Raw genomic sequence first — 9,471 nt, forward strand, 5'->3', positions numbered from 1 at the left:
ACATTCATTTAAATTTTAAACTCATTTATTTTCCATACATGTTAGACTGTGGAAGAAAAAATCTAAGTTCAGTTCTAAATGTTTGGACACATTCCCTGTAGTAACCCGCACCTCATTTTAAGTAATTACATGGTTAATCAAGGATTTTCAAGTGTTTAAGCAATCGGAATGTCCGAAGTGAGATCGGAGCTTCCGGTGCAGATCGAAACGTCCGATGCAGGATCGAAAAGTCCGATGGCGATCGGAGCTTCCGATCGACGATCGGTGCTTCCGATGACGTGCACCGATGACTAAGCTTCAGATTTTGACAAGTGTCGCACATGCGGAGTTCGGAGCTTCCGATCCTGAACGGAGCTTCCGAACTTGGCCGGGAATTTTGCCTATAAATAGGGCTTCGCAGATTCATTTTTAATTACGAATTCCCGAGTTTCCTTCTTCAGTTATATAGTGTGAGTTATACACTTGAGGGCCCTATCGGTTATAATAGAGGTTCTGGAATAACCAAGGTATGGTTATAGTCATCCGGGACTAGCGTCTCCAAAGGGCTATCTACGGACGAAGTTATGGTCCGGGAATCTATTTAAGTTTTGGGAGTATTTATTAGCTTAGTTAAGGCTTATAGAACTTGTATAGTGATACGATGAACTTTTGAATATAGACTTAGAACCTAGGATCTACTATACTTGAACTAGCCTAGAGGTACGTACACATTGACTGAGATTGTCAGCGAGTATACATGTTTATATGTTGCATTTATTTGGCATTATTATATGGCATGATGTATGATTTACCGTTTTCCATACTCATATGTCATGTGCATATACACGTTGAGCCTATACCTTATTATACCTGATTATAGAGCCGCTCAGCTCTATACTCGATAGTCTGTCACTGAGAGTACCGCGACGGCGGGGGCATTTATGTCTGTCTACTCTGGTGTACTAGACGAGTGTGGTTGCACCCAGAGGTTGATCCGTGCGGTGGCAGCACTCATGTGGCGCCGGTACTGGGCATGACTTTTCGGATGACCCTTTACCAGTCATCATGTTGCATGCATTATATACATATGTTTACTCATGTCTATGTACTGGGCGTTAGCGCTCACGTCCTAGTTGTTATCTTGGACACCCTATTCCATGGGGCAGGTCGCAGGATGGACGGAGCTGGTAGTTTAAGGCAGGACTAGGGAGCAGGAACCTTGAGGAGTTTATTATACAGCAGGATTTGATATAGCTGTATAATATTTACATTTAAGAATTTCGATATAGTTGTATCATTACAGATTTAAGCCTGGATTATATTACTAAGCTGATATGTACATTTTGGTTATGTTTCCGCACGTTTTTACTCTGTTAAGTATTATGCTGTATTAAGTTTAATGCATGCTATTAGTTGTCAGTTAGTAGGTGATTCCATGCAGGGTCACTACATTTTTTGTATTAGAGCATGCATAGATTTTGGGATTAGTACTTGGGATTTAGTTTAGTCTTGAGTAATTCTTGCGCATTTAGGATTTTAATGTGCAATTCTTTTCAGGATATGGCTGACGAGAGTCACAGTAGTGTTGGCCAGGGAGGTGGTCATCATCATCGTCGCCATCATCATCAGGATGATCGACATCGTCCTCATGAGGATAGACGTCGCTACACTATTAATAAGTTCATGCAGGTAGGGCCGAAACCCTTGGTGGGAGGCGAGAATCCTGAACAAGCTAGAAGCTGGATGTCTAAACTCGAGAGTACTTTCCGAGCTTTCGAGTGTACTGAGGAGCAGAAATTGGAAGTTCTAGAATTTGTTCTAGAGGATCGAGCACGTTTTTGGTGGTATGCCAAGGCTGATCAGGCACGTACTGAGAGAGAACAGGTGACTTGGGGGGATTTCTGTCAGCAGTTCCAGTAACTGTATTTTCCTTCGGCTGTTCGCCAAGCACGATCGATGGACTTTCTTACTCTGAGGCAAGGATCAATGACTATTGATCAATATCAGCAACGATTTCTTGATCTGCTACCTTTTAGTCCTCATATCAATGAGAGTGATGCGTCGAAGTATGATATCTTTCTGCAAGGCCTGAACCAAGATATCTACGCACAGGTTGTCGTCTGTGATGACCCGGTATCATATGAGACTTTGGTGAACCATTGCCATCTTGTGGAGACCAGCAACAGGCGTGCACAGTTGATGATGCCAGCACAACCTAATGGATCTGTTGAGCCTCGTGCTCAATCTATTGTGCCAACTGTACCTACGTCTTCTTCTACTCCTACTGTGGGGGGAGAAGAAGAAGAAGAAGAAGAAGAAGGAGGAGTTTTGTAGCCACTGTGGGGGGACACATCCTGCAGCTTCATGTCGGAGAGCTACTGGGGCGTGTTATATTTGTGGTCAACAGGGACATCTGCGGAGAGATTGTCCTTAGCGCATGGGTTCTGCTAATGGATCAGGATCCCAGGTTGGATCTCAGGCTTCTACTTTTCCACGTCAACAGCCAGCACCACAGAGTTCTTCTGGTTTTCATCCCCAGACTCAAGGGCAGGTATTTGCTCTGTCTCAGGAGCAGGCTATTGAGGAAAGCGATCGCATGTTGGCAGGTAACTTTTTGTTATGTGGTATTCCTGCACTTGTCTTAATTGATACTGGAGCATCTCATTCCTTTATTTCTAGTCGCTTCGTTAAGAGACATAAATTACCTTATGTATCATTAGATATGTATTTAGTTGTATCTACTCCATTGGAGCAGGAGGTAGTAACTAAGCGTCTAGTGATGGGTTGCTTTCTGGAGTTTGAGGGTAATGTGTTACTGGCTAATTTGATGATATTAGCGATGACAGATTTTGATTGTATTTTGGGAATAGATATGCTGACTTTGTATCACGCTACCGTGGATTGTTATCAGCGTCTGGTACAGTTTCATCCCGTTGAGGGTGATAGCTGGTACTTTAATGGTGAGGGTGCGCGACCTCCGATGCCACTTGTATCGGCTCTGAAGGCATGTCATGTCATGGAGTCAGGTGGGGAGGGCTACCTCATCTATGCAGTTGATATGCCCGCGAGTAGTCCAGGTATTGATCAGCTACCGGTTGTCAGCGAGTTTCCTGATGTATTCCCTGATGAGATTTCTGGTTTTCCTCCGGTTCGAGAGGTTGAATTTGGTATTGATCTAGTACCAGAAACTATGCCTATATCCCGAGCACCTTATCGTCTGGCACCGTTAGAGATGAGGGAATTGAAACAGCAGTTACAGGATCTGCTTGATAAGAGATATATTCGTCCGAGTGTTTCTTCGTGGGGAGCACCTGTGTTATTTGTCAAGAAGAAGGATGGATCGATGCGATTGTGTATTGATTACAGGCAGTTGAATCGTGTCACCATCAAGAATAAGTATCCTTTGCCGCGGATTGATGATCTGTTTGATCAACTGCTGGGTACTTCTGTTTATTCTAAGATATATCTGAGATCTGGATACCACCAGATGCGGGTACGAGACTCAGATATATCTACGACTGCTTTCAGGACCAGATATGGGCATTATGAGTTTCATATTGTTATCTTGATTTATCTTTAGATGTTATTTCGCGGACGAAATATCTAAAGGTGGGGAGAATGTAGTAACTCGCACCTCATTTTAAGTAATTACATGGTTAATCAAGTATTTTCAAGTGTTTAAGCAATCGGAACGTCCGAAGTGAGATCGGAGCTTCCGGTGCAGATCGAAACGTTCGATGCAGGATCGGAACGTCCGATGGCGATCGGAGCTTCCGATCGACGATTGGAGCTTCCGATGACGTGCACCGATGACTAAGCTTCAGATTTTGACAAGTGCCGCACATGCGGAGTTCGGAGCTTCCGATCCTGAACGGAGCTTCCGAACTTGGCCGGGAATTTTGCCTATAAATAGGGCTTCGCAGATTCATTTTTAATTACGAATTCCCGAGTTTCCTTCTTCAGTTATATAGTGTGAGTTATACACTTGAGGGCCCTATCGGTTATAATAGAGGTTCTGGAATAACCAAGGTGTTGTTATAGTCATCCGGGACTAGCGTCTCCAAAGGGCTATCTACGGACGAAGGTATGGTCCGGGAATCTATTTCAGTTTTGGGAGTATTTATTAGCTTAGTTAAGGCTTATAGAACTTGTGTAGTGATACGATGAACTTTTGAATATAGGCTTGGAACCTAGGATCTACTATACTTGAACTAGCCTAGAGGTACGTACACATTGACTGAGATTGCCAGCGAGTATACATGTTTATATGTTGCATTTATTTGGCATTATTATATGGAATGATGTATGATTTACCATTTTCCATACTCATATGTCATGTGCATATACACGTTGAGCCTATACCTTGTTATACCTGATTATAGAGCCGCTCAGCTCTATACTCGATAGTCTGTCACTGAGAGTACCGCGACAGCGGGGGCATTTATGTCTGTCTACTCTGGTGTATTAGACGAGTGTGGTTGCACCCAGAGGTTGATTCGTGCGGTGGCAGCACTCATGTGGCGCCGGTACTGAGCATGACTTTTCGGATGACCCTTTACCAGTCATCATGTTGCATGCATTATATACATATGTTTACTCATGTCTATCTACTGGGCGTTAGCGCTCACGTCCTAGTTGTTATCTTGGACACCCTATTCCATGGGGCAGGTCACAGGATGGACGGAGCTGGTAGTTCAAGGCAGGACTAGGGAGCAGGAGCCTTGAGAAGTTTATTATACAGCAGGATTTGATATAGCTGTATAATATTTACTTTTAAGAATTTCGATATGGTTGTATCATTACAGATTTAAGCCTGGATTATATTACCAAGCTGATATGTACATTTTGGTTATGTTTCTGCACGTTTTTACTCTGTTAAGTATTATGATGTATTAAGTTTAATGCATGCTATTAGTTGCCAGTTAGTAGATGATTCCATGCAGGGTCACTACATTCCCGGTTCCGTTTTAAATGTTTGGACACATTTTCGATTTAGTCGTAAATATTTTTACGTTCCCGGTTTCGTCCCAAATGTTTTTCAAAAGTTCCCGATTCAGTCTTAAATATTTTTACGTTCTCGATTTCGTTCCAAATATTTCAGAAAAGTTCCCGGTTTGGTCCTTCCGTCTATTCGTGGGTTAAAACTAACAGAATACATCACGTGTCATTCACACGTTGTAAAAGCCCCAAAATTTCATATTGAAATATCTGATTTTCGTTTCACTTGTTCTATAGTTTTGTTTCTCACTATGTTCACAATTATATGTGCCATGGTTGTCTTTTTGGCTCCTCTTACACCACAGATGGCTATCACATGAACATGGTCATCATTATAAGACTTCATTCCTCGACCTGTCTTCTGGATTCAAACTCCATAGATGGTTTGTCATAGATAGACACCATGGATGGTGGAGGGGCGGGACAAACATAAACGATAGAATTCTCATCTTTTCGAAGTTTTTCAATGTCTTGTGCAGTCCTCTTGGTATTCTTGTCCACCGAGCACCGCACGATTATACTCTAAACCTTAAGATCATCGTACCCTCGCAAGATCCCCGTGGCCTCCTCGAGCTTCAGATTTCTTCATTTGACCAATCGACGACAACACTCGTAGCTCTCTTCGCACGAAACCGAGCCTCTTCAAACCTTTGATCCATATCGTGCTTTCCCTCTCTAAATAATAGATTTCATCTCGCATTCCTTGAATGTTGTCTTCGAGGGACAACTAATAACCAACATGGCGCTTGACGGAAGGCCAGATGCCATCTATAACCAGGGATTATTCGACTTCTTTGAGAAAAAAACAAAACTATGGAACAAGTGAAACGAGAGTCGGAGATTTCAATATGGGGTTTTAGGGCTTTTACAACGAGTGAATGACACGTGATATATTCTGTTAGTTTTAAGTCCAGTGTTCTAAAAGGCGGCGCCTAGGCTATAGGCGGTTTCCCGCCTTCCCGATTTTTAAAAATTTAAAGCTTCTGAGAGTTATTACATTAATTGACTGTTTAGGCCTACTAATTGCCGCCTGAACGCCTCAAAATCCGCTTAGGCGGCCGCCAAGATTATCATATATATAATATATTTTTTATTTTTTTTATTTTAATAATTTTAAAAAAGTTTATTTGACATATTTTCCCATCAATTTATATCGAATGAAGACGAGAAATATGTCATGTAATTCGAGTTTGATTTCGATAAAAAAAAATTAATGGAGAAATATTGAGATGAACAAGAATAATTAGATATTTAGACTAAAAAACACCACTTATGTAAAGTGAATTTGATATATCAAAAAGAATTATTGGAGAAATATTAAAATGAATCGGAATATAATAATTAGATATTTAGGCTAAAAAAACCGCTTAGGCCTCGTCTAAGCGGCCGCCTAAGCGTCTAGGTGCTAGGCGATGGATGACCATCTGTCTACCACCTATCGATTTTTAGAACATTGGTTTTAACCCACGAGTAGACGGAAGGACCAAACCGTTAACTTTTGGGAAACATTAGGGATGAACCGAGAACGTAAAAACATTGAGAACTAAAACCGGAAATTTTTGAGAAACATTTGGGACGAAACCGGAAAGGTAAAAATATTTAAGACTGAACTGAGAATTAATATGTCCAAATATTTAAGACTGAATCGAGATTTTGCCCAATGTAAAGTGAAAAAAAAAAATTTAAAAAAAGGAAAAGAAGAGAATATGGCGAGTATATATATAGCTCAATCAGCCACTATGAAATAATGCCCTTTCATGAAAATATGAGCCAGTTGTCATTTTCTTCTGACTCGTATTTCGATAAAAAAAAAAAAAAAAAAAAAAAAACTATACGATATATTAGGTGTTACGGAAATGAAAAATAATATTAAAACTTTATGTTGTTGATAAGGTTGACAATGAGAGGTTAGGGCCATAGGGTGACTGAGCAGATAGGATTTTATGTTTGCTCCATTTTTTTTATTAATCGTCTCATTAATTCTCTCACAATATGAAAATGTCCTCTCTAATCTACGATATTGATGCAAGCTACTCTGGCTAGTTAAACTACAAATAAGTTACTTTGACAAAATATATATATATATATATATATATATATATATATATATATATGTGTGTGTGTTTATATCCAATTCTAAAATTTAAATTTAGAAGATAAGAAGTGTTTAAGTGAATACTAAAAAATGTGTGCGGAGAATAAGGTGTCCTTTTTTTTTTTTTTCCCCACTCCAGCATAATATATAAGACTTTCGGGAAAAAAAAATATTATACATTGGGATGATTTTTTAACGTCAAATCGTATAATCTACCTCGTGGCGATGACGATTGGCAAGCTACAATATAAAAAATTACTATATAATATATCTATATATATATATATAATATGATACGATATTTTATGTGAGTTAATATTAAAATTTGGGGAGGTGAAAAGAATGATAAATTATTTATATTGATCGGGAGAATCAAAATACACAAGGGGAATGGAAGATGAAAAATAAATTAAAAAAATGAAAGCGAAATCAAATAAAAAGTCAATTCTGGTTACTAGTGATGTCTACAATGCCCACTAGAATCGTATCCAATTAAGACAACTCTAATTGCAACTTGCAATAAGATAATAAAACGAATCCTTTTCCTCTTTTGGTTTCTTAGCTATATAAATTATTAATTTTACCATTTTAATACTAACACAAGCCACTCGTGAATCCCCTGGCCATTCTTCAATTTAATAAATTTAATCTCTTTTTCTATAGATTGTAAATATTTTGAAAATGTAATAAAATAGGGGGGGAAATCCGAAGTCATTAAAAATATATTTAGGAGTTTGCAACTTTGCATTCTCAATTTGAAGTAGACTATTACACAACATATAATTTGAGACGTTGAATGTTGTGATGAATTAGAATATACTAGCGTCCCTTCTATGCGATGCGTGCATATATATAATTTTTTTTTATATTAATTAATTTTTACGTTATTTTTAGAATTTGTTACCCCATGAAATTATTCTAGCCCGAACCCGTTCATTATGAGTTTATAAGGGTTGGCCCAATGGTGGGATTATTATTAGAAGGAAAGGTCCAGCCCATTTTTCTGCATGGTAGGTCTTGTCATGACCTGAGCTGACTTTAATAGGCCTACCTGAGCTAGGCCCAATACGTTGCGCATAAGTTTCTAATTCAAGCAGGACTCTGATATATATATATATATATATATATATATATATATATATATATATATATATATATATGAGATAAGCTTGGATATTTTCAAATATTCACAAGATAGAGATAAGCTTAAGAAGTGACCAATGGATGAAGAGTCCTAGTCTAGGACATGTTATAGTTCGACTAGGTAACTTACTCTATTTTATCCCTATAAATACAGGTACTGTTATGGTTGTATTCATTATTCATTATTCACTATTCATTATTCATCAACACTCACTCTCACTTTTACATTCACGCACTCATATTCTCTTGTTTTCGCATTCATCATTGTAGCGACCCTACCCGGATCCACTACCTAATCAGAGTTAAGAGCATAATTAAGCATGCATTAAATAAATCGCTGCGGAAGACTTAAATAAAATCAGATCGACAAAATACAACCGGTTAAATAAATTCAATTTATATAACCAAATCGAATAAATATCCTAAAGGCAAAACCTACAGCTAATCCTGCTGTCTTCATTGGTTGCTGGCTACTCCAAGCTCCTCGTGCTCAATCCTGCACCTACACCTGCCCCGTCGAATGGGGTGTCCAGATACACAGAAAAGACTGGACGTGAGCTCTAAGCTCAATACGAAAGCACTGGGTAAAACATACAAATATGATGCATGCAAATGATAGGGTATCCATATCTGGGATAACTGTATACAATTGCTCAGTAATGGCGCCTAAGACATGAGTGGTACAACCCGGGGAGCAAACCCTGTGTACACTGCTCATTCCTACAGGACGTGGACTGTGTCCCCCAGATGCTAGTAACCCATAACTCCGGTCAGTGGGCACTAGGCATCAACCGTCCAGACAGGGCTGAGCGGCCCTACATGACTCATCTCAAAAAATGGACAGACACAATATGATATGCACATACTGCATAATAATATGACACACAAATGCAACATATAAGCATGCAAAATCCGCTGGGTATCTCAGTCTGTACTTACGTACCTTACTACAGGAAGTTCCTAGCAGTCCCACTCTAGGTTCCAAGCCTACATCAGCACTACAATGCAAATACCCATGCATCATTCATTAAGCTCTAAAAGCCTTAACTAAGCTATTGCATACTCCTAAATAATTTAAGAAGACCATAGCAATACCTGCGTCCGTCGTCAGCCCGCTGATGGCAATTGCCTCAAAACTTAGGCACAGCTCCGCCTCGACGTCGGGATCGCTATGCCACTTCCGGATTCCCAATAGGATGCCTAGAACTCCCTAGATCTGAGTTAGAAGGCCTAGGAATTGAGAGAGGAAAAGGAGA

This window comes from Henckelia pumila, unplaced genomic scaffold, assembly GCF_033568475.1.
Source record: "Henckelia pumila isolate YLH828 unplaced genomic scaffold, ASM3356847v2 CTG_550, whole genome shotgun sequence".
Taxonomy (NCBI): Eukaryota; Viridiplantae; Streptophyta; class Magnoliopsida; order Lamiales; family Gesneriaceae; genus Henckelia; species Henckelia pumila.